This window comes from Zophobas morio, unplaced genomic scaffold, assembly GCF_036711695.1.
Source record: "Zophobas morio isolate AGI-343-1 ecotype UQ-CSIRO unplaced genomic scaffold, CSIRO_AGI_Zmor_V1 ptg000028l, whole genome shotgun sequence".
In the NCBI taxonomy this organism is placed as follows: domain Eukaryota; kingdom Metazoa; phylum Arthropoda; class Insecta; order Coleoptera; family Tenebrionidae; genus Zophobas; species Zophobas morio.
Genome location: NW_026972133.1, coordinates 1,756,476 through 1,781,656, shown reverse-complemented (window position 1 = coordinate 1,781,656; position 25,181 = coordinate 1,756,476). Strand labels below are relative to the sequence as shown.

Sequence of the window (25,181 nt, the reverse complement as noted above, 5' to 3'; positions counted from 1 at the left end):
TCGCAATGTAAAATTTTCAAATTTTTGGATTTTGCAATTTTTCGATTTGCAAGTTCTCGGTTTTCAATTTTTGGAATTTTCAACTTTTAAATTTTTGAATTTTTCGTTTTTTCAGTTTTAGAGCTTTTTAAAATTAGTCACGTTTTCAATTTTACGGTTAGATAATTTTTTCAATTTTCTATTAAGTATTGGATTTAAAAAAAATTTCATTTGTTCTATTTTTAAATTTTTCTATTTTTCATTGTTACAATTTTTCGACTTTCAAATTTTTCTATTTGATTCGTTTTTTCTTCTTCTCAATTCTTCAATTTATTGATTTTTTCAATTTTTAAGTTTCTCGATTTTGAATTTTTTATTGTTTCGATTTTTCGATTTTTAAATTTTTTCCTTTCTTTAATTTTTCGTATCTGTTTTTTTTTGCTTTATTTTTTTCAATTTGCCGATTTGTCAATGTTTTCTTTTCGCAATGTAAAATTTTCAAATTTTTGGATTTTTCAATTTTTCGATTTGCAAGTTCTCGGTTTTCAATTTTTGGAATTTTCAACTTTTAATTTTTGAATTTTTCGTTTTTTCAGTTTTAAAGCTTTTTAAAATTAGTCACGTTTTCAATTTTACGGTTTGGTAATTTTTCCAATTTTCAATTAAGTATTGGATTTTAAAACTTTTTCATCTGTTCTATTTTTAAATTTTTCGATTTTTCATTGTTACGATTTTTTTCGACTTTTAAAATTTTTATATTTGATTCGTTTTTTCTTCTTCTCAATTCTCCAATTCATTGATTTTTCAATTTTTAGGTTTCTCGATTTTGAATTTTTTATTGTTTCGATTTTTCGATTTTTAAATTATTTCCTTTCTTTAATTTTTCGTATCTGTTTTTTTCAATTTGCCGATTTGTCAATGTTTCATTGTTTTTCTTTTCGCAATGTAAAATTTTCAAATTTTTGGATTTTTCAACTTTTCGATTTGCAAGTTCTCGGTTTTCAATTTTTGGAATTTTCAACTTTTAAATTTTTGAATTTTTCGATTTTTCAGTTTTAGAGCTTTTTAAAATTAGTCACGTTTTCAATTTTACGGTTAGGTAATTTTTCCAATTTTCTATTAAGTATTGGATTTTAAAAATGTTTCATTTGTTCTATTTTTAAATTTTTCGATTTTTCATTGTTACAATTTTTGGACTTTCAAATTTTTCTATTTGATTCGTTTTTTCTTGTTCTAAATTCTTCAATTCATTGATTTTTTTCAATTTTTAAATCTCTGGATTTTGAATTTTTTAGTTTCAATTTTTCGATTTTTCAATTTTTTTCCTTTCTTTAATTTTTCGTATCTGTTTTTTTTGCTTTATTTTTTTCAATTTGCCGATTTGTCAATGTTTCATTGTTTTTCTTTTCGCAATGTAAAATTTTCAAATTTTTGGATTTTGCAATTTTTCGATTTGCAAGTTCTCGGTTTTCAATTTTTGGAATTTTCAACTTTTAAATTTTTGAATTTTTCGTTTTTTCAGTTTTAGAGCTCTTTAAAATTAGTCACGTTTTCAATTTTACGGTTAGATAATTTTTCCAATTTTCTATTAAGTATTGGATTTAAAAAAATTTTCATTTGTTCTATTTTTAAATTTTTCGATTTTTCATTGTTACAATTTTTCGACTTTCAAATTTTTCTATTTGATTCGTTTTTTCTTCTTCTCAATTCTTCAATTTATTGATTTTTTCAATTTTTAAGTTTCTCGATTTTTAATTTTTTATTGTTTCAATTTTTCGGTTTTTAATTTTTTTCCTTTCTTTAATTTTTCGTATCCGTTTTTTTTTTTTTTGTTTTTTCAATTTTCCGTTTTTTCCAATGTCTCATCGTTTTTCTTTTCGCAGTGTGAAGTTTTTCAATTTTTGGATTTTTCAATTTTTCGATTTGCAAGTTCTCGGTTTTCAATTTTTGAAATTTTCAACTTTTAAATTTTTGAATTTTTCGTTTTTTTCAATTTTAGAGCTTTTTAAAATTATTCACGTTTTCAATTTTACGGTTTAGTAATTTTTCCAATTTTTAATTATTGTTTTTTAAAACCTTTTCATTTATTCTATTTTAAAATTTTTCTATTTTTCATTGTTACAGTTTTTCCACTTTTAAATGTTTCTATTTGATTCGTTTTTTCTTCTTCTCAATTCTTCAATTTATTGATTTTTTCAATTTTATGGTTTGGTAATTTTTCCGATTTTCTATTACTGGACTTTAAAACTTTGTCATTTATTCTATTTTTAAATTTTTCGATTTTTCAATGTTATAGTTTTTCGACTTTCAAATTTTTCTGTTTGATTCGTTTTTTCTTCTTCTCAATTCTTCAATTTATTAATTTTTTCAATTTTTAAGTTTCTCGATTTTAATTTTTTTTCTATTTCTTGATTTGAAATTTTTCGTATCCGTTTTTTTTCTTAATTTTTTTCAATTTCCCGTTTTTTTTGATGTTTGATCATTTTTCTTTTTGCAATGTGAAATTTTTGAATTTTTGAATTTTTCAGTTATTCAATTTATAATTTCTCGGTTTTCAATTTTTGAGTTTTCAATTTTAAAATTTTTAATTTTTCGTTTTTTCAATTTTTAAATTTCTCGATTTTTAATTTTTCATTGTTTCTATTTTTCGTTTTTTCAATTCGATTTGCAACTTTTGCATTTTTTCAACTTTTTAAATAAAAAAATGGAACATTCTTGAAACATTGAAAAACGAAAAAGTATAAAATGAAAACTTCGAAAAATTGAAAAACTGGAAATCAAGAACTTGAAAAATTGAGGAAATGAAGAATTGAAAAATCGAAAGATTAAAATTTTTTAGAAACTTAAAATTCGAAAAAGTGCAAAATCGAAATATTGAAAATGAAAGAAATCGGAAAGTCAAATAATTCAAAAATTGCAACTGAAAAATTGAAAAATCCATGATTGAAAATTTGAAAAATTGAATAAACGGAAAATGATAAAATCTAAAGAAAGATTAAAAAAATAAAGTCTGAAAAAAAACAAAAAATTGTGTTTCAAAATCAAGACAATGGTAATTTAAAAATCAGGAAAATGAAAAATAAAAATCAAGAACTTGAAAAATTAGGAAACGAAAAATTGAAAAATCTAAAAATTAAAAATTGAGAAACGGAAAAGTTGTAATATCAAAAAATTGATCGAACGTAAGATTTTTCAAAAAAATATTATTTTGATTTTGATTAACGACTTACCATGATTACGATAACTTTAAAACGTTTGCAATATTTCCGAGTATTCGGTTTTGCAGTTTCGAAGTTAAGAAGGTGCAGGAATATCTTATTTAACAGAATTAAGAACAAATATTACTATCGTAGATTTTCGGAATGACGTCATCTCATTGATGGTGGGAGCGTTTAGCCAAATTTCGGTTAGCGTTTTACCATCTAAATGATATTCTTAATATACATATAAAATTTGACAACAATCGGTACAGTAGTTTCAGAGATTATGTTCTAATAAAAATTGACACAGAAGACAGACAGACGGACGGAAAGTTACGCTCAGGAAGCAAAAAAGAAATCGGAAAAGAAACTAAGAGAAATACATAAAAAAAAGAAAAACTGTGGAAGAAATAAGAGAAGAAAGAATGAATTGTAGACAAACATTGAAAGCAAGGCGGGATTTTAAGTCCGTTTCTTTTTCCCTTATCCATTAATGATCTAGAAACAATGGTGCGGAAAGACTAAAATAATAAAAAAAAATCTACTTTTGTCTTATGAGCAAGCACAAAAGAAATTTTTAAAAATTCACATTTTTCGTCAAAGGATTTTTCTATTTGTTTTAGTTTTCTGGATCTCCATGTAGTTTTATTCGTAATTTTCAGCAAGAAGGCAAATAGACGATTTTAATGGATTTTTTTGTTTAATATTCTCGAGGCTTTGAAGTTATTTCATTATTTACGAGTATAATAAAAAAAAGGCTGTTATAATATTTTCAGCATTGTTTAACTCTCCTCTAGAATTTCCTTGACTTATCTTTTATTCTGTTCCTTATTAATAATAATAGATAATCCGAAGTAGTAATTTATGCCGTGCACAATAATTATTGAGATAACAAGTCTGGCTGCTCGAGGCATGAAAATTGTCTACCGCCCCGTGAACAAAATAACGACTTTTACACCAGTTACACACAACATTTACCACAATTAATTACTTCCAAACCTTGTTCGCAATAAGCATTTGTGCACTCAAGTACACATCACGATTAAAAGTATAAACCACCCCCATCACCCCAAAATAAAACTCATCCCTCTGCTGCAAAACTAAAACTAAAGGTATATTTTCCTTGAAATTACAATGCAAAATCTAAATACACACACCAAAAAAATGTGACCTATTTAATTCTGGATCGTCTTCAAGAAGCCGATGGATGATTGTTTGTAGCGGCTGCAGTCTCGATTTACCAAACTCTGTGTCCCCAGGCGCCATGTCCCCAACCGCCATGTCCCCAGCCGCCCCATCCAGGGGCGACCACTCCGACGGCAGCGGGGCCGGCGATGACGGCGCCAGGCACTCCTGCCACCACACTGGCGTGGACGGCGGCCAGCGCCACCACCAACACGAAGGCGAAGATCAAGAATTTCATGTTGAGTTCGTTGTAGACGCTACTGGTAACGTTTGACTTCTTCGGCGGCGGCGGCCGTATTTATACCGCTCGAGATTATCGACTTTCATTTGATAATGAGAAAATTAGCATTTTCTTTGTTGTGATTGCGGTGACATTGGTTGCGTAACGATGGGTGCGTGCACTTTTGTTTTTTTCCAGAGTCAAGTGCACATGCCTTTGTTGGGTGGTGGGCTGGTTTGGTTGCACTTAATTAGAGTGGTGTAATGGTCGTGGAAAAGCGAGGCGCTGTTATGGGCCGACGCCGTGGGGGTAATAAATGGAGTTTGTATTGGAAGGACTGAAATAGAATAACCGGTGTATAATTTATGGGGTATGAATTATTGAAAGCGCGGAACCTGTGTGTGTAAGGTTGACACTTCAATGAAAAGTGTAACAGATAATTTGTAAAAATTGGATGACATTAATAAGTTATTAGGTTTAAATGTTGGGTTATTAACTACGTTGTATGTATCGAGGAATTTATTTACAAAGAGTGATAGCTGACGGTTTAGTAAATTACAAAATTGATTGGTTGATGCACTTTTGTTCTATTTTGTTTTTTTTTTTTTGTAAAAACAATAAAATCGTTTTGTTGTTATGCGAGAAAGGACAGCGACTAATGATACATTTTATAACGCATTTTAAAATATGTAATAGCAGAGCATCCCAGTTGTTCCGAATATTTAAGCGCATCCGGGGTAAAAAAAACTGGTTCGTGTTTGGCCACGACAAACTATTTTTGAAATAGGGGTGAATCGAAAATGTCCGTTTTAGAGAGGTTTTACTGCATTATTATTCTTTAAAACAGGTTTTTTTTTATTTTTTCACATTAATAAGATTTTTTTTCGGTCTTCCTTCCAAAAACTTGATGACGTAACTTTAAATTCTGACTGATTAATCAGGTTGGCAACATATCTAAAATCTTATAATGGCATACCTGATTATCAAATTTAAATTTTGGAAACCCAGTTAACATTGTTGCCAATAATTCAAGTTGTCAATACAAAAATTTGCTTCAAGAATTAATGGTCGGCCGGTAATTACTTCTATGTATTTTAGATTTGGATTAATTCTGTAATTTACGCGTTAGAAAATAATTTCAAAAAAAGTCTAATTAATAATAATTGGTAATAATATGGTTTCCAAAAAAAAGTTTAGAAAAATGGGGCGAATTAGCTTTAAAGTAAATAAAATTTGGACTTCATACTGAAGAATCCTTTTTGTTTTTATAAATTTACGACTCAAAAGTTCACTATTAATTTAAAAAAAAGATCGCAGGATTATTTTTATTGCTGGTTTTAGTAGTATGAATGTTTGCCTAATTTTTGTATTTTGATAAATGACCTACTCTTCTAAGAAAAGGAACTAGCCCCGCCCACCCACCCTTTATTTTCTTAGAAGAGTAGGTTATCTGCCAAAATCAATCTTATCTTGGCAAGTATGAGACTGATATTTGCAAATGACATATCCTTTAAGAAAATACGGGTGGGTGGGCGGGGGGCTAGTACTTGACAAGATAAGACTGATTTTGGCAGATGACTTATTCTTCTAAGAAAGTAGAGGCTGGGTGGGTGGGGCTAGTATTCGCTAAAAATAAAAAATACTTAAAAATCAAAAAATGACAAATTGAAAAATTGGATAAATGAGAAATCGGAAAATCAAAAACTGAAATATCGAAAAATTGAAAAAAAAAAACAAAACTTATGAAATCGAATTCAAAATGCCAGTTTTCATTTTTTTTAAGTTTTTAGATTTTTCAACGTTTGAATATTTCATTTGATAATTTGTTGGACAATTTTGCAGTTTTTAATTCCAATCTTTTGATTTTTCAAGTTTTAACTGCACATTTTTGGAATTTTTTGATTTTTAATTTTTCAAGTTCTCGAGTTAAAATTTTTCCTTTTGACGATTTGTCATTTTTGATTTTTTAACTACAAGATGAAATTTATTCGAACCGAAATTTTGAAAAATCGAAAAATCCCAAAATTGAAAATTAGTTCCAGTAAACATGGCAATCGCTGATCAAAATTACTTTTTACTCCCTTCCAAAAACTTGGTGACAAAAAATCAAAAATCGAAAATTTAAAAAATAAACATCTATTTTCTCGATATTTTTAAAAATCGAATAATTGAGAAATCAGAAAACTGCCACAATTGTAAAATTAAAAAATCGAAAGTTTTTTTTTTTAAGAAAAATCGAAAGAGATCAAAAAATTGAAAATTTTAAAAGCGAGAAATTGAAAAATTCGAAAGTTGAAAAATCGAAAAACTGAAAAATTTAGTAGTACTCGCTACGATAAGACTGATTTTGGCCAATAACCTACTTTTCTAAGAAAAGATACTAGCCCCGCCCACCTACCCTTTATTGTCTTAGAAAAGTAAGTCATCTGCCAAAATTAATCTTATCATGCCAAGATAAGACTGATTTTGGCAGATGACTTATTCTTATAAGAGGAAAAGGGTGGGTGGGCGGGGGGCTAGTAGTTGCCAAGATAAGACTGATTTTGGCAGATGACTTATTCTTCTAAGAAAATAATATCTTATAAAATCGAATTCAAAATTCCAGTTTTAATTTTTTTTTTAGTTTTTAGATATTTCAACTTTTGAATATTTCATTTGATAATTTGTTTGACAATTTTGCAGTTTCTAATTCCAATCTTTTGATTTTCCAAATTTTTACTTTACAATTTTGGAAGTTTTTGATTTTTAATTTTTTAAGTTATGAAGTTAAAATTTTTCTTTTTCACGATTTGTCATTTTTCGATTTTTTAACTAAAAGAACAAATTTATTCGAACCGAAATTTTGAAAAATCCAAAAATTGAAACTTAGAAACAAAATTTCCAGATGTTTTAAAGTTATGATAAACATGGCAATCAAAATTATTTTTTACTCCCTTCCAAAAACTCGGTGACAAAAAATCGAAAATCAAAAATTAAAAAAACATCTATTTTCTGGATATTTTTTAAAATCAAATAACAGAAATCGGTAAATGCCAAAATTGTAACATTAAAAAATCGAAAGTTTTTTAAGATAACTCAAAAATGGAAAGACAACAAAAAATTGAAAATTTAAAAAGCGAAAAATTGAAAAATTTGAAAGTTGAAAAATCGAAAAACTGCAAAATTTAATAGTTCTCGGCTACGATAAGACTGATATTGGCAAATGATCTACTCTCTAAGAAAACAAAGGGCGGATGGGTGAGGCTAGCACTTGCCAAATAACCTACCCTCTAAGAAAATAAAAGGCGGGTGGGCCAGGCTAGTATTTGCCAAAATAAGATTCATTTTGGCCAATGACTTACTCTTCTAAGAATAGGTACTAGCCCCGCCCACCCACCCTTTATTGTCTTAGAAGAGTAGGTCATCTGCCAAAATCAATCTTATCTTGGCAAGTATAATACTGATTTTGGCAGATGATTTATTCTTCTAAGAAAATGAAGGCTGGGTGGGTGGGGCTAGTACTTGCTAAAAATAAAAACTTAAAAATCAAAAAATCACAAATTGAAAAATTGGATAAATGAGCAATCGGAAAATTGTGCAACTGTTTAATCGGAAAATCAAAAACTGAAATATCGAAAAACTAAAAAAAATCTTATAAAATCGAATTCAAAATTTCAGTTTTTTTTTTAAGTTTTTAGGCTTTTCAACTTTTGAATATTTCATTTGATAATTTGTTCGTAAAAATAATTTGTAATGTAATTTTGCAGTTTTTAAATCCAATCTTTCGATTTTTCAAGTTTTAACTTTCCAATTTTGGAATTTTTGATTTTTAATTTTTCAAGTTCTCAAGTTAAAATTTTTGCTTTTCACGATGACATATCCTCTAAGAAAATAAGGGTGGGTGGGCGGGGCTAGTACTTGTTAACAAAAAACTGATTTTGGCAGACGACCCTCTCTTCTAAGAAAATAAAGGGTGGGTGGGCGGGCTTAGTACTTTTTCTTAGAGGAGTAGATCATTTGCCAAAATGAGTCTTAATTTGGCTAATACTCTCCTCGCTCACCTGGCTTTTATTTTCTTCGAGGGTAGGTTATTTGGCAAGTACTAGCAAATTTCAATCCATTTTCGACGATTTTCTAAATTTAACAAAATACTTTTTCTTGTAGATTTCAGGGTGCAGAAGTCACTTCCAGCCGCATTTCTTCGATAACTTCAACCTTTTTTCCAGAATTAGTTAATTAATTCGGGGCATTGAAATATCACAATTTTTAAAAATTTCAAAAAATTCAATACAACACGTACAGAAAGAAGATCTTGCGTCAATTTTGCAAGTAGGTGCATGTTTTCAAATACAGTTTGAATTGCAGAGTTCTGGTTCGGATTAAAGAGATATCGACTTCAACTAACCTCTCTTCGGATTACTGGATGTTCGGATAATCTTGATTTCGGATTATAGTAGTCCGGTTTTTCATTCAAAATTATATTTATCAGTTTCAAACTATTTCCCCTTAAAAAATCCTGTATAAATAAACATCTGCTAATTTTCGCATCATAACCCCTCTAAAGCACTGATTACAAAGTTTTTATTCCAGTCAGGAAATTCGAAAGCACGGATTTTATCTTCATAAAAATAGACGATTGTCGTAGTAGTGGAAATAACCGTGATATGACGCAACTTTGCATATGGAAATTTCAAACAGAAACGGAGAAAACTGTCTTAGCATATCTGAACCGGAGCTCAAAAAGGCTGAATTTCGCAATTATTTCTGACGTACTTCTCACAGAACGTTTCAGTGTTGTTGTTGATGAAGTGGGAGACACAGGTAACATGATCCTCTTCACTTATCTTAATTTCCTAGAGCTGTGCTGTGAAAAATCGACGGAAATGTACGTCACACCTTAATTTAACAGCATATTAATTAAAGCCTTTTGACCGTAAATTACTGTCCCGCCCTAGGGACGTAAACGTGATTTACAATTACAGCAAGAGATATGAATTTGGTTAACTCATAAAAAAATCGCTATTCGTCTACAAGTCCAGCTTTCCATCCAAGTTGGCTGCGATAGAGGATGGTACAAAGTTTGTATGTGTAGGCAAGGCTTTAGCACTGGTTGTACTTAAAATAGGCGTCCACACTTTTTCCTTTGTTTGTAAATACGATATCATAAAAATGCCTACATAGTCGCTTACCTTCAGTCTAGTAGAGGAACATTTTTACGAACGTGAACTTGTAGGCTGAAACAACAAAAAACGCCAGTTAGTAATTGCAACAGCCATTATTTATACCGTTAATTGCCATTATTATCTCCGTACTATTTTTAATTAAAGCCCGGATACACGGTCATTTCGCTTGAATCCAATAAAAATCGAAAAGCTTGAAGTTTCGTCGAAATTTCAGACCCAGCCGCTAACAATAAATCACTTAATAACACCCACCCAAATTAAGCTCTCAAAACACGAATAATCGAACTTTCCGCTATAAAAATGAGGAAATCATATTTCCCAAGCGTTCACATTTCATAATCACAACATTCATTCCAACGTATCAAATTGATTCCGTTTTGTGATTTTAGTGGACCGCCGGTTTCGCATCCACCTAACGTCAAATATTTATTCTCATTTATTTATTCACCCGTTCACATTTTTAACCCTTCGCATTGATTTTCAATAGCAGCGCCTCGTTACCAACGTAATTACGCGAATTGACGTTACGTAATGACATAACATGTACGGCTGTTTACAATAATATTGTAATTGTGGGTTGGTAACAATGTTTAGCCAACGTGATAAAATTGCGCCGTGAGCGATACGGAACATCAATGGATGTTATTGTTCCATTCTATTCCACAAACAAACGCACCATACTTTCAGCCCGGTCCCATTAGAATTTTAAAATGTTGGGATTTCTGGAAATTGCGTCATGCTGACGTGGATTTTTAATTAGTGGCAGAACTGACGCGATGTCAGGTTTGGGTAAACAATGGGGATTAGTGACGTGCTAGTGACAGAGAATTGGGCCCCCGGTGGGCTTTTGTGCGAAAGTAGGGGCGGCTGTTTAATTATTGTGGTGATTGGGACGGACGTGGACACGGAGACAACAGTGCGATAATTGTCGCATTTATGCACGTGAACGAAGTTCACACACGTGCGGTAACTGGTTTTTGCTTCCCGGGCGTAAGCAAAGGAAGTATTGTAATCGAGTCCGTCGGCCGACTCTCTACTTTTACGTTTTCTCGATCTTTCATGACCCCTAGAAGACGAAGAAATAGGTCTCCCATTTCGGTCTGTCTGTCCGTCTGTCCGTCCGTCTGTCCGTCTGTCCGTCTGTCCGTCTGCCCCCGGATTTTCATTAGACAGATAATCTCCGAAAGTACTCGACCGATTGTTGTGAAATTTTGTACTTATATCAAGAATATCATGTAGATGGTAAAACGCTAACCAAAATTTGTCTAATCATCCCCACCACTAATGCGATGACGTCATTTCAAAATTGTACATAGTAAATGGGTTTTCAATTGTATAAAATAACATAGTCCTACACATGTAGTTTACAACTCTGAATCGACTTTTCACCCGAAACGTCCAGATTTTTGGAAAAAAAAATCAAAATTATAAAACAACATTTTGAAATTTAATTTTTAATCTGCTAACCAGAATGCTTTGAAATGTTGCAGATGTTTTAAGGCTATAAAGAGCATCATAAATCTTTAGTCAAAAAATATTTGCTTATCCCCTCCAAAAACTTGATGACGTCAGCTCAAAAGTTTGTGGAATAAATCATATCTAGAATGTACAAAATATGATGAGTCTGTACTTGTGATCTATCACTCCATTCATATTTTTTGGATTTGCATATACAGGGTGACTCAAAAAAATTAATGAATGCGTAAATTTATTTTATTGATTTAATCAGGAACTACAAAACCGAATGCTTTGAAATCTTGCAGATGTTTTAAGGTTATAAAGAGCATAATAAATTTTCAGTCAAAATATATTTGGTTATCTTCTACAAAAAACTGATGACCTCAGCTCAAAAGTTTGCCGAATAAATCGTATCTAAAATGTACAAAATATTATGAGTCTGTACTTGTGATTTATCATTCCATTCGTATTTTTTAATTCGCATATGCAGGGTGACTCAAAAAAATTAATGAAGGCGTGAATTTATTTTATCGATTTAATCAGGAATTACAAAACCGAATGCTTTGAAATCTTGGGAATATTTTAAAGTTATTATAAGCATGGTAAACTTTTATTCAAAATGTATTTGTTCATCCCTCCTAAAAAAATTGATGACGTCACCCTTAAATTTTGCTGAATAAATCCTATCTAAAATGCAAAAAATATGATGAGTTTGTACTTGTGATTTATCATTCCATTCATATTTTTTAGATTTTCTTAAGAGGTGGTTCAAAAAAATTAATGAAGTCAATTTATTTTATTGATTAAATTAAAGGCAACACTTATTATTAGTATTACACCCCAACCAACCCAATTTGGTAGACACAAAATTTGTTAAAAGAAAAACTCGGTTGAAACATAAGGGTAGCACGCTTATTTACATCGACTTTAACATTACAGACCTGCATTTGTTTTATGCGTTCACTTGGTTCTGCGAATGTGAAATAGACATGTTTATAATCAACCAATTGTGAATTCCACCGTCAAGAATTAAAATAAAACCCAATGTTTTATATAATAAGCGGAAGTCGAAGCAATAAAACCGACGGTCGTTTTGTTTACAGTTTCTCTGTTTGACTCTCACGTATGCTGTTACGCCTGTCATCTTAAATTAAGAATGTTTATACATACACGATTTTCAGTTGCCTCTGATACGTATACGTGAGTAAATTTTTTCGTTATTTTATTGATTATTACAAATCAATATTCAAAACGACCCAATTCATTTTCTCGAAAATTTGAGAATATAATAATTTTATTCTTAGTATTACACTACATTTATCCCAACTGATATACGTGTCCTTGCAAAAATGTTGATGACGTCATCGCAATTTTTTTTTAAATTCCCACTACAAAAATGTAATGAGAAAAAAAACACAATAGGCATGCAGTCGTCAAGTTTCCGACAGCTAGGGAAGTACTGTCTAAACTCTTTAGACCAATTTTTTCGTACTAGTAAGGTAAACGGAGAGAGTTTCTGCTGCTAAAATTTTTATTTTACATTTTATACAGATGATTGATTGAAAAATGTGCCTTATCAGTAGAAATGACCCTATCAGGTGGTGGATTTCGCGTTTACCATCCCTTGCGTCCCCAGCCGGCACCCCAGGCTCCTCCCCAGGCTCCGGGGGCGACTCCGACGACGGCGGGGCCGGCGGCTATGGCCACTCCGGGGGCGGCGACGAGGCTGGCTTCAGCGGCGGCGATAATCACCACGATGAGGAGAAGCAAGAATTTCATCATCTTGATAGGAGTTGTTGGTTGGTCGGTTGATAACGCTGTGTCGATTGCCGCTGATTATGGGGCATTTATAGGGGGTTTTCGCGGTAAATTATGGTAATTCCGAGCCAATTAGCTAATTAATAGCGCTGGATTAGCATAGCGCGGCGATTCGGATTTGGTGGGTGCGGGGCGCGATTTTGGGGGCGGCGAGATAGACGTGTGCAAATTTATTAATTCTTTCGTGATTAGGCGAATTTAGAAAGCAATTTTCGGGGCGATTGTTTGAGTGACGGGTTCGAGGAAAAGCAATTATGGGGGAATTGGGTTATTGTTAATGTTGTCAGTTTGGAGTAAATTGAAAAGTGTGGTTAGTTTTGGAGGGTTAATGTTTGGGCGCTTTGTGACGAGAAAACATAAAAGTAGCTTACTCTCAGGAATAAAAAATTCCAGTGGCAATCACCGTTCTTAAAAAAATAATTCCTCGCAGGCAGACAAGTCCTTCACAGAACTTGCAAATTTATTCAAACTTTTCTCTAAGTCACAATCAATCCGAGTAATTTCTTCACAAATTGCATCATAATATCTCTATTTTTCCTCCACCATCAATATTCAGGCAATTTTTCCCCTTATAAATAGCCCAATTCCGCGCAAACAACCATTACTGTTCCTCACAACAGCAACAAACAACCTCCCAATCAATCAAAATGTTCAAATACTTGATCTTCGCCGTCGTCGCCCTCTTCGCCGTGGCCGCCGCCTACCCCAGCGGCATCGGGCTCGCCGTCCCCGGAGTGATCGCCGCCGGACCTGGACTCGTCGGAGCTCCCCTGGGTCTCGGAGTCGGAGTCGGTCTTGGACATGGCGCCCTTCTTCATGGTTAAAATTACCCGCTCTAGTACCTAAGTTACCTTAAGGCAACTAAACTCATCCATCATTTGTAAATGAAATAAATTTCTGGCATTGTGATCTGTGTTTTCGACAAAACCGAGGTTCAAAGACTTTATTTAAGTAGCTGGCAATGAGTCAACACTGTTGTTTATTTTCAAAATTACGCTAAATATTTCTTCAACGTCGTTGCGGCTGAAAGCATTGCCCGCTTGACACTTTCAAGTTGCCCGGAGGAACTCATCCATCATTTGTAAGTTGCATAAATTTTCCGGCATTGTGATGCGGCCTTCATTACGTCCGGAGTCGTTGCCCGGAAAGGGTGACGGCATTCCGGGACTCCGGGATTTTGGACTAGCACGTCTAATCCCGGAGGTTGACTATTAACGGTGGCGTTGTTAGCCACGGGTTTAATGAAAATTATTTCTTAGGGGCGATAAGTGGTGGAGGGGTTGCGAAAAGTAGTTGGATTTTCATTCTTTAAAATAGTTTAACCACTTCGGTTGGCAATTGGCCCACTTATGATTTCAGTCCGTCCGGAGCACTCCATTTCGAAGGTAGCTGATTCCGTGCATAACCCCCTGTCGATACAAATTTTCTGTACGGTTTGATAATAAAATGGGTCGCTCAGATCCGGATATTGCTTTTGAACATATCCGGTTGGGAACGAATGTTGGCATCAGTCGCTGCCAAAGAAATGCAACAAGCAATAGATTGTGTCCGATTTAAGAGAGCCTGGTTTGCTTTTTTCTGTGTTGTTCAATCGGTTTCCGGTGTCTGTTTAGATGAAAAATGCTAAGTCGTTTTAGCATAAATTATTACCGAGTCGGGGATTCCCTGGGAAGCCCACTCACATAATTTTGGTTTTGGTGGAGTGAGTGCTTTTTTACGAACGTAATAGAGTCCAGAATATGAAAAAGTAGGTCTCTCGTTTCCGTCTGTTTGTCCGTCTGTCCGCCGTCTATGTTGAGGAATATCATATATACCCATTAATAAATTTTACAATAGTAAATGTTATTTAAATTCTATAAAATAACGTACTCCTCAACTTGTGGTTTATGAATCCGAAACATCCAAATTTTTGGAAGGAAAATTAAAATTACTTATATAGCCGTTTTGAAGTTATCGAAAGCATGGAATTGATGTCATCTTCCAATTTTGTCGAATAAAAGTTCTTCAAATGTTAAAAATTGACACGAATTTGAACTTGTGGGGATAAATGCGTGCTGCATCCTAGACATCGAGATTTTTGGAAAAAAAATCCAAATTGTATAATCATTTTTCGATTTCTCTGTTTTTCATTATTCGCTTTTTAATTTTTTATTTATTTTTTGATCTCAAGAGTTTTCGTTATTTCAATATTACGATTTTTTAATTTTCTGAATCTTTAGTTTTTCAATTTTTAAAATTTTCCTTCAAGTTTGAAATTTTTTCGGTTGATCTATTTTTCGAATTCTCAATTTCTCGATTAATCGAGTTTTCGATTTTTCAGTTTTTCTATTCTTCTATTTTTTGATTTTTTTCAATTTTCTGCTTTTCAACTTTTCGATTTTTTGTTTTTCCAAATTTTTCTAATTCTCGATTTTTCAATTTTTTGATTTTTGCAATTTTAGATTTTTCTATTTTTTGACGTTTCAATTTTTTGATTTTCAATTTTACGATTTCTCCATTTTTCAATTTTTTTATTTTAGATTTTTCCAATTTCCGATATTTCAGTATACTATGATTTTTCAAATGTTTGTATGATTAATTTTTCGATTTTTAGATTTTTTGTTTTTTAACTTTTCGAATTCTCAATTTTTCAGAATTCGATTTTCCAATTTTGCTATTTTTTTTGATGTTTCGATATCTCGATTTTTGATTTTTTGATTCTTCAGTTTCTCCATATTTTAAGTTTTCGATTTTTAAATTTTAGATTTTTTGATTTCTCGATGTGTCAGTGCTTCGTTTTTTGTTTTTCAATTTTTCGAATTTTTAAATTTTCGAAATTCGATTTTTCGTTTTTTCCATTTCTCGATTTTTTAATTTGTTGATTTTTGAAATTTTATATTTTTCGATTTTAGATTTTTCAATGTCTCTATTTTTCGATTCTTCAGTTTTTCGATATTTTAAATTTTAGATTTTTTGATTTCCCCGTTTTTCAGTTTCTCGATTTTTCGAATTTTCAATTTTCCGATTTTTTAAAATTAGATTTTTCAATTTTTTGATGTTTCGATTTCTCGATCTTTGGATTTTTTTACTCTCGGTTTTAGATTTTTCAATTTTTCATTTTTTGTATTATTAATATTTTTTATTTTTCATATTTTTAAAATTTTTGTATCTTTAATTTTTTTCCAAAATTTCAATTTTTGTCGAAGTTTTCGATGTCGATTTTTGGAAATTTCGATTTCTCTATTAATCGATTTTTTGACTTTTTGATTTTTTATTTTCCCATTATTTTTATTTTTCAGTTTTTCGATTTTTCTAGTTTTCAATTTTTCGAATTTTTTAATTTTAGATTTTTTAATTTTTTGATGTTTCAAGTTCTCTATTTTTCGATTTTTCGACTTCTTGGTTTTGGATTTTTCAATTTTTCATTATTGGATTATTAAAATTTTTTGTTTTTCTTATTTTTCCATTTTTCCAAAATTTCAATTTTTGGCGAAAATTTGGATTTTTGGAAATCGATTATTCTTTTTTTTGCCATTTGATTTTTTTATTTTCCCATTTTTCCATTTTTCAGTTTTTGATACCTTTAATTCCACTTTTCTTTTTACGATTTCTCGATTTCACGATTTTTCGATTTTTTGATGTTTTGAGTTCTCGACTTTTCATTTTTCAACTTCCCCATATTTTAAGTTTTCGATTCTTTAAATTTTCGTTTTCTTGATTTTTAATTTTTTTGATTTTTGAAATTTTATATTTTCCGATTTTAGATTTTTAAATTTTTCGATTTTTTGATGTTTCAATTTCTGTATTTTTCGATTCTTCAGTTTTTCGATATTTTAAATTTTAGTTTTTTCCTGATTTTTCCATTTTTCGATTTTTCTAGTTTCTAATTTTTCGAATTTTTTAACTTTAGATTTTCAATTTTTTGATGTTTCGATTTCTCGATTAATCGATTTTGTTTTTGACTTTTTATTTTCCCATTTTTCGATTTTTCAGTTTTTGAATTCTTCAATTTTTCAATTCTTCGTTTTTCAATTGTTTGATGTCCCAAATTTTCGATTTTTCAACTTTTCCAATTCTCGATTTTTCAGATTTTCGATTTTTGTGACGTTTTGATTTCTCAAGTTTTCATTTTTTGATTCTTCAGTTTCTCCATATTTTAAGTTTTAGATTCTTTAAATTTTCGTTTTCTCAATTTTTTGAAATTTTGTATTTTTCGATTTTAGATTTTTAAATTGTTTGATTTTTTGATGTTTCAATTTCTCTACTTTTCGTTTCTTCAATTTTTCGATACTTCTAGTTTTTAATTTTTCAATTTTTAAAATTAGATTTTTCAATTTTTGATGTTTCTATTTCTCGATTTTTCTATTTCTCATTTCGATTTTTCGACTTATCGGTTTTAGATTTTTCAATTTTTTTTTTGTAATATTAAAATTTTTCATTTTTTGGATTATTAAAATTTTTGATTTTTCATATTTTTTTAAATTTTTGTTTCTTTAATTTTTTGATTTTTCCATTTTCTGAATTTTCAATATTTGTCGAAGTTTTCGATGTTGATTTTTGGAAATCGCGATTAATCGATTTTTTGATTTTTTGATGTTTTTATTTTCCCATTTTACGATTTCTCAGTTTTTGAATTCTTCAATTTTTCAATTCTTCGTTTTTCAGGTTTTTGATTTCTCATTTTTTTTATATTTTAAATTGTCCATTTTTCAAGTTTTTCGAATTCTCGATTTTTCAGATTTTCGATTTTTCGGCTTTTCTTTTTTCGATTTCAGGATTTTTCGATTTTTTTGATATTTTGATTTTTCGATTTTCAATTTTTGATTCTTCGATTTCTCCATATTTTAAGTTTTCGATTTTTTGTTTTTCAATTTTTCGAATTTTTCGAATTTCTAAATTATCCACATCTGATTTTTCGTTTTCTCGATTTTTCAATTTTTTGATTTTTGAAATTTTGTTTTTCGACTTTAGATTGTTCAATTTTTAGATTTTTTGATGTTTCTCCATTCTTCGATTCTTCGGTTTTTCGATATTTTCAATTTTAAATTTTTCGATCTTATCGCGATTTCGATCTTTTGATTTTTCGATTTTGTTTAGTTTCTCGATTTATCGATTTTTGTAGATTTTAAATTATTCAATTTTTATTTTTCCGATTTTTCGGTTTCCCGATCTTTTCATATTTCGCTTTCTATTTATGCAATTATTCATTCGATTTTTTGATCGTCTCGGTTTTTCAGTGTTTCAGCTTTTCGTTTTTTAGATTTTTGGATTTCTTTGATTTTTCATTTTTTAGTTTTTTAAATTTTTCGATTTTTCGATTTTTTGGTGTTTCGATTTTTCGATTTTTAAATTTTTTAATATAACAATTTTTCGATATTTCCAATTTCGGAGATCTCGACATCTCCGATTTTCGATTATTAGTACATTTGGACTTTTCAATTTCGCCTTTTTAAATTTTAGATTTATAAATTTCTCGATTCCTAATTTTTTTTATTTTTCTGTGTTTAACTTTTTCAATTTTTTTATTTTTCTAATTCCTCGATTTTTCAATTTTTCGACTTTCCGGATTTCGATATTTCGCTTTTTCAATATTTCGATTTTTCCATTTTCCAATTTGTCGATTTTTCAGTCTTACACCACTGGTTTTCAGAAAGCAAAAATCGCAATTTTTATTATTTAATCTTTCAAATAAGCGTGATTTGTTTTTTTAATATAAGTTTCTATTTTTCGATTCTTCAGTTTTTCGATATTTTAAATTTTAGATTTTTTAATTTCCCCGTTTTTCAGATTCTCGATTTTTCGAATTTTCAATTTTCCGATTTTTTAAAATTAGATTTTTCAATTTTTTGATGTTTCGATTTCTCGATCTTTGGATTTTTTTACTTCTCGGTTTTAGATTTTTCATTTTTTGTATCATTAATATTTTTTATTTTTCATATTTTTAAAATTTTTGTATCTTTGATTTTTCGATTTTTAGATTCTTCCATTATCCAAAATTTCAATTTTTGTCGAAGTTTTCGATGTCGATTTTTGAAAATCTCGATTTCTCTATTAATCGATTTTTTGACTTTTTGATTTTTTATTTTCCCATTTTTTGATTTTTCAGTTTCTGAATTCTTCAATTTTTCAATTCTTCGTTCTTTATGTTTTTAATTTTTGGAACTCGATTAATCTTTTTTTTGCGATTTGATTTATTTATTTTCCCATTTTTCCATTTTTTAGTTTTTGAAACATTTAATTCCACTTTTCTTTTTATGACTTCTCGATTTCACGATTTTTCAATTTTTCGATTTTTTGATGTTTTGAGTTCTCGACCTTTCATTTTTCAACTTCCCCATATTTTAAGTTTTCGATTCTTTAAATTTTCGTTTTCTCGATTTTTAATTTTTTTGATTTTTGAAATTTTATATTTTCCGATTTTAGATTTTTAAATTTTTCGATTTTTTGATGTTTCAATTTCTGTATTTTTCGATTCTTCAGTTTTTCGATATTTTAAATTTTAGTTTTTTCGATCACCTTATTTTTCCATTTTTACATTTTTCTAGTTTTTAATTTTTCGAATTTTTTAACTTTAGATTTTCAATTTTTTGATGTTTCGATTTCTGGATCTTTCGATTTTTCGACTTCTCGGTTTTAGTTTTTTCAATTTTTCATTTTTTGGGTTATTAAAATTTTTGATTTTTCATATTTTTCAAATTTTTGTATCTTTAATTTCTCGACTTAGATTTTTCCATTTTCCAAATTTTCAATCTTTGGCGTAGATTTTGATGTAGATTTTTGGAAATCTCGATTTCTCGATTACTGTTTTTTGACTTTTTGATTTTTTATTTTTCCATTTTACGATTTTTCAGTTTTTGAATTCTTCAATTTTTCAATTCTTCGTTTTTCAGGAGTTTGAGTTTTCAATTTTTTCAGATTTTTAATTTTCGATTTTTCTAGTTTTTATTTTTTCGAATTTTTTAACTTTTAATTTTTAAATTTTTTGATGTTTCGATTTTTCGTCTTCCCGGTTTTAGATTTTTCATTTTTTAATTTTTTGGATTATTAAAATTTTTTATTTTTCATATTTTCAAATATTTGTGTCTTTAATTTTTCAATTTTTAGATTTTTCTATTTTCCAAATTTTCAATTTTTGGCGAAGATTTCGATGTCGATTTTTGTAAACCTTGATTTCGCGATGAATCGATTTTTTGACTTTTTGATTATTTTATTTTCCCATTTTTCGATTTTTCAGTTTTTGAATTCTTCAATTTTTGAATTTTTTGAACTTTAAATTTTAGATTTTTCGATTTCTCGATGTGTCAGTCCTTGGATTTTCCTGTTTTTCACTTTTTTGAAATTTTATAATTTTCGATTTTAGATTTTTCGATTTTTTAGGGTTTCATTTTCTCTATTTTTTGATTCTTCAGTTTTTCGATCCTTTAAATTTTACATTTTTTGATATCCCGATTTTTCAGTTTTTCGATTTTTCTAGTTTTCAATTCTTCGTTTTTTAAAATAAGATTTTTACATTTTTTGATTTCTCCATTTCTCGATCTTTCGCTTTTTCGACTTCTTGCTTTTAGATTTTTCAGTTTTTAATTTTTTGGGTTATTACAATTTTCACTTTTTCAATTTTGTCGATTTTAGATTTTAAATTTTTCAATTTTTAGTTTTTCGACTTCTCAGTTTCATGTTCGGTTTCCGTTTTTTACATGTTTGAATTTTCCAATTCTTCGAAATTTCGATTTTTCAATTTCGATTTTATAAATTTCAGATTTTCCGATTTCTTTGATTTTTCAGTTTTTAAATCTTTTAAGTTTTAGATTCATTTTTCAAATTTTGCATTTTTCGATTTTACGATTTTTTGGTGTTTCGATTTTACGATTTTTTGGTGTTTCGATTTCCCGAATGTTTGTTTTTTAATGTTACAATTTTTCGATTTTTTGAATTTTCGAGATCTCGACATCTCGGTTTTTCCATTATTAAAATATTTGGCCGTTTCAATCGCCGTTTTAAATGTTAGATTTTTCAATTTCTCGGTTCCTAATGTTTTTGATTTTTCAGTTTTTCGAATTTTAAACTTTTTTATTTTTTAAATTTTATATTTATCGAATTTTTAATTTTTCCATTTCATTTTTTCGATGTTTTCATTTTTCCATTTTTTTTTTAATTTTAGGTTTTTCTAATTTGTGAGGTTTCGATTGCTCGATCTTTCAATTTTTCAACTTTCCGGATTTCGATTTTTCGAGTTTTAAAATGCTTGATTTTCCGATTTTTCAGTTTTTCACTTTTACGCCAGTGGTTTTTACTTTATAGATTTGATCAGGAAACAAAAATCGCAAATTTTTTTAATAATTTTGCAAAGAAGCGTGATTTGTTTTTTTCATATAAGAACGACGATTGATTATGACGTAGCGTCAGTGAAACAGAAAACGAGAAAAGTTGATTGCAGTTACCCAGCTGCAAAAAACTCTACTGTAAATGAAGCGACATAAAACGCTTCGATGGATTTCAACGAGGTTTCAGCCAATTGGTGTATTTCTCGCTCTTTCAGTATGAATAAAACAGAACTCATCGTGCATCTGACATGTTTGATCAATAGATTGTTGGAGGTTGCTGAAAAATGGAATTGTGTGCAATGTGCTTGTGAGACAGCTTTGAATTTGCAGTTTACGATTTAAAGGCACGCACTTGTCTAAAGCCAGTTTTACACGAACAAAGCGACCAATAAGGACGGAAAAGAGTAATATTTGATGATGATGTAACACGAATAGTCGTCCGTTGTAAAAAAGCTTCACTGTATTGTATACACGAAAAAATTTATCCCCAGTCGAAGTCGCATTATTTTGATGCCTCCATCCGGTTAACATCGCTGCCTCACGACGGCAATAACCCCGGAATCGGCATCTAAATTCGCCGTTTGTTCGAACACCCTTTAATGAGGCTCTCGCCGGCACTTAGGGCTCGCACAGATTGCCTCCAACAGAAGAACCGAACGCGTTTAACCCAAATTCACGTGTGCGATATCGTCGTCATACACTCGGCTTAAACTCGAAATCAATATCCTCTTATACGACATCATCTGATTGTGGAAGACTGGCCTCCCATATTTCAATTTTTTCCAACTCGAATAAAAAGCACGTTTCGATGCGCCCCTGCGGACATCCATCACGCTTTAATGACAGTTTTGTTTCGCTGTATCGCGCTCTGCATTGCCAAAGAGATGAATCGTTGATTTTTGGACCGTTGACGAATGGAACGTCGTTCGGGCCATATTTAATATCATCGCGTGCGCACGAGGCCGGTCGCTCTGAGGTATCGATACTTCACACACCGCCGCCCCCATCGTTCCTACGTATTTCCAGACAACCGATAACTCAAAAATCGCACTGATCACTCTCCGAATCATTAAAACTTCCACCCTCGGAATTAGCAGCCGTATAAATCAACATGATGGATGAAGTGGCTTATGATCCCCGAATCCTCAATCCAGCCCCTCTACTCTCTCATGAAATATGTATCGCACTATCCGAAAAAAACTTCATCCCCATCACGAGTTTAATTTCGTTTAATTCGAAGTCTGACACTCCCTCGAGTCGCCTCCTAATGTATTCGTTGAATAAATCAGGAAGTTCGCGTGTGGCGGTGCTGTTCGGGAGGATGGAGGATGGTACCGTGGGCCTGCACCGGGGATAATTATCCCTCGCCGTCGCAATGGCGCAAACTTATTTTTTTCGGGGCAGGATCGAAACCTAATGACGTTCCGTGGACTTGAACTTGTGCCAGCTGACGAACCGAAAAAAATTTCATTCATGGCGAGCGGTAGTAGGGGCGGCTTCGGGGTGATGAATGTGTCTGTGACGTCGCAGGCTTGTGTTTTGGTGGTGCTGAGCCGGAGGAGATGACAATTAAGACGGCGGGGGCGAGAAATGAGGGAGATGCGACGCGTAGAAGGCGTTGCGGGTTTTTGAGCCGCGCTGGAACTGTGATTTTCTACGTTAAGAGTAGAAAGGGGGTCACCGGCACACTTTCTACTAAGAGAGTAGAAAGTGGGGCGTGATACACTTTCTACTCGGGAGTGGGGGATGTGACCTTCATTTAACATTATTATTTATGTTTTTATTAAATAAACAACACATTCATTATCGCAATAACTAGTAATAAAACTTTTAGTTTCGAATCTTTTGAATTTCTGGAAGAGGCTCGGAATTTCCGGAATTTTTTAAATTTCTGGAATTTCTGGAATTTTTGGAACCTTCATAATCTTAGAATCGTCAGAATCTTCATAGCGTTCAGTTTTTTTTTTTGGAAACTAGCTTTCGAAATACTCAGAATTGTCAGTTTTTGGAATTTTCAGAATACCCAGAATCCTTTCCAATCTTTGGAATTCTTAGAATCTTTGGAATCTTCGGAATGTTTGAAATCTTTGGAATCTTCATATTATTTAGAATCTCCGTAACTCTATGTTCTAAGATTTTTTGGAATCTTCTGCCCACGAAATATCCAGAATCTTCAGAATTTTTAGAATACCTAGAATATCGGAATATTCAGAATCTGTAGGGTCTCAAAAATTAGGTAACTTTTAGAATCCTTACAATCTTCAAAATTTTCGGAATCTTTAGAATCTTGAATATTTTCATTCAGAATTTTCAGAATCCTTGGAATCTTTCGAATCTTTACGACTGGAATTTCCAAAGTCTTGCAATATCCCGAATTTTTGGAATTTCTGGAGCCGTTGAAATCTTTAAAATCTTAATTTTTCAAAATTTTTTGGCCGCTTCATACCTCTAGAATCCCGGGAAGCTCTAGTTTCAGAATATCATGAATTTTTGTTTGGAAATTTTGGAATATCCGGAATATTTGAAATTTCTGGAACATTTGGAAATTTATAATCTTTATAATGTTTGGAATCTTCACCGTTTGAAAGACTCAGGATCTTAGAAATCTTCGAAAATTTAGAATCTTTAGCAACTTTAGAATAATTTGTATCTTCAGTCTCCAAATTTTTTGGAATCTTCTTCTTGTGTCTTCAATTTTACGATTTTCCAATTTTTGGATGTTTCACTTTTTAGACATTGCAATTTTTCAATTTGCAGTCCCACGAGTTTTCAATTTTTAATTTTCAATTTTTCATGTCTTCAATTTTTCGTTTCGCTTTTTATGTTCATTATTTTTTCAATTTTTCGGTTCTTAAATGTTGTTCCTTTTTTTCAATGTGAAATTCGTCAATTTTTCAAATTCATGATCTGTGATTTGCACTTTTTCTAGTTTTAATTTTAAATATGGAATAATAGGTCACGTCTTAATGTCAGGTGAAGGCAAAAATCTTGATAGTTTACAGATTTACTATCAAAATGTCCGAGGACTTAGAACAAAGCTAAACGAATTGTGCCATTCAATCCTCAGTGAGTGTTACCCAATAATAGTAATTTCTGAAACGTGGCTGTGTGATGGCATTTTTAATAGTGAATTTATTGATAAAAGATACTGTGTATTTAGGAAAGACAGATCATCTCAAACAAGCATCAAGACTCGAGGGGGTGGAGTGCTCATTGCCATACAGTCCCATTACAGTTCCAGTGAACTTGATGTTAACACATCAAATAGGGAAGAAATTTGGATAAAACTAGTAGTTGGTAAAACTAATATAATTCTCGGGGCTTGCTACATTCCACCAGGATCAGCTCGTCAACTTTATAGTGATCATATTGAATTGGTTAATTGTATTGTGTCACGCTATCCTAATCACATTGTATGCATAGTGGGTGATTACAATTTGCCTGATATTAAGTGGAATGCAGCATCTACAGAAAGCATGTCGGAAGGACTGTATCCATCGAATGTTAGCTGTGACACTGAACGTATCATCTGCGATGGTATGGCTTTTGCCGGCTTGGCTCAACACAATTCCGTACAAAATGTCAACTTTGTAACTCTAGATTTAATTTTTTGTAACCACATCACATTGGTCAATGAATGCTTACCTCTTTTGAAATGTGATAAATACCATCCAGCTGTGATTGCAAACATCTGTGATATTAATACTCCTATTTTGAAATCTATCGAACCGTGTTTTTATCGTGATTTTGGAAATGCCCCCTATGAACTAATTGATAATTACCTATCAAATGTAAACTGGAATTTCTTAAACAATTTCTTTGATATTAATCAATGTGTAAGTGCTTTCTATAGTATAAT

At 30.9% G+C, this 25,181-nt stretch overlaps 2 protein-coding genes across 3 annotated transcripts in view; one reads left to right on the top strand and one right to left on the bottom strand.

Annotated features, from left to right (window-relative positions):
• LOC135136995 (uncharacterized) overlaps positions 1 to 25,181 on the top strand; it is a 216,917-nt gene that overhangs the window by 104,530 nt on the left and 87,206 nt on the right. The window lies entirely within an intron of this gene.
• The window catches only part of LOC135136999 (CD151 antigen-like), a 128,672-nt gene that overhangs the window by 76,161 nt on the left and 27,330 nt on the right, over positions 1 to 25,181 (bottom strand). For both annotated transcript variants that reach the window (XM_064066523.1, XM_064066525.1), the window contains exon 2: positions 9,753 to 9,797. The gene's annotated coding sequence lies outside the window, so the exon portion shown is untranslated. The remainder of the gene's footprint in view (positions 1 to 9,752; positions 9,798 to 25,181) is intronic.